Source organism: Galeopterus variegatus, unplaced genomic scaffold, assembly GCF_000696425.1.
Source record: "Galeopterus variegatus unplaced genomic scaffold, G_variegatus-3.0.2 Scaffold852, whole genome shotgun sequence".
Classification (NCBI taxonomy): Eukaryota; Metazoa; Chordata; class Mammalia; order Dermoptera; family Cynocephalidae; genus Galeopterus; species Galeopterus variegatus.
Genome location: NW_007726963.1, coordinates 215009 through 215625, shown reverse-complemented (window position 1 = coordinate 215625; position 617 = coordinate 215009).

Here is a 617-nt window from a genome sequence, read left to right as displayed (position 1 = left end):
CTCAATTTCCAACCCCACTGTATCAAAAACCTTTGGGATGGGATGGAGATGAGATCAAAAAGAGGATCTTGAAGTCCAGAAAGAAGGGATGATCCAAGATCTTAGAGAATAGCGTACTTATCTCAGTGCCTGGTACACAGTAAGCCAATACTTTCCAGGTAATGGAATCTGTGAATTTTTAAAGCTGGTTTATTGAGATGTAATTCACATAGCACACAATTCATCCATTTAAGGTGTAAATTTCTATGGCTTTTAGTATATTCAGAGAATTACATATCAATCACCACAATTTTAGAATATTTTGATTATCCCCCAAAGAAACCCTGCTCCCCTGGCCATCACCCCAACCCCCATCCCTATGATTTTTATTGTTATTTCCACCTTACAGAATAAGGACATTGAGGCTAAGAGAGGAGAATAACTTGCCCAAGCCCACAGAGCTGGTCTGTGATAGCATCGGGATTCCATCCAGGTTTGCCAGAATCCAAAGCCTATGCTCCTGACCAAAAATGTCAGTTTGACCAATGAGGAAAGTCAGGTTCAGAGAATATATGTGACCAACCTGAGGCCACACAGCTACAGCTGTTAGGTAGTCTGGCTGAGGCTCACATTTAGTC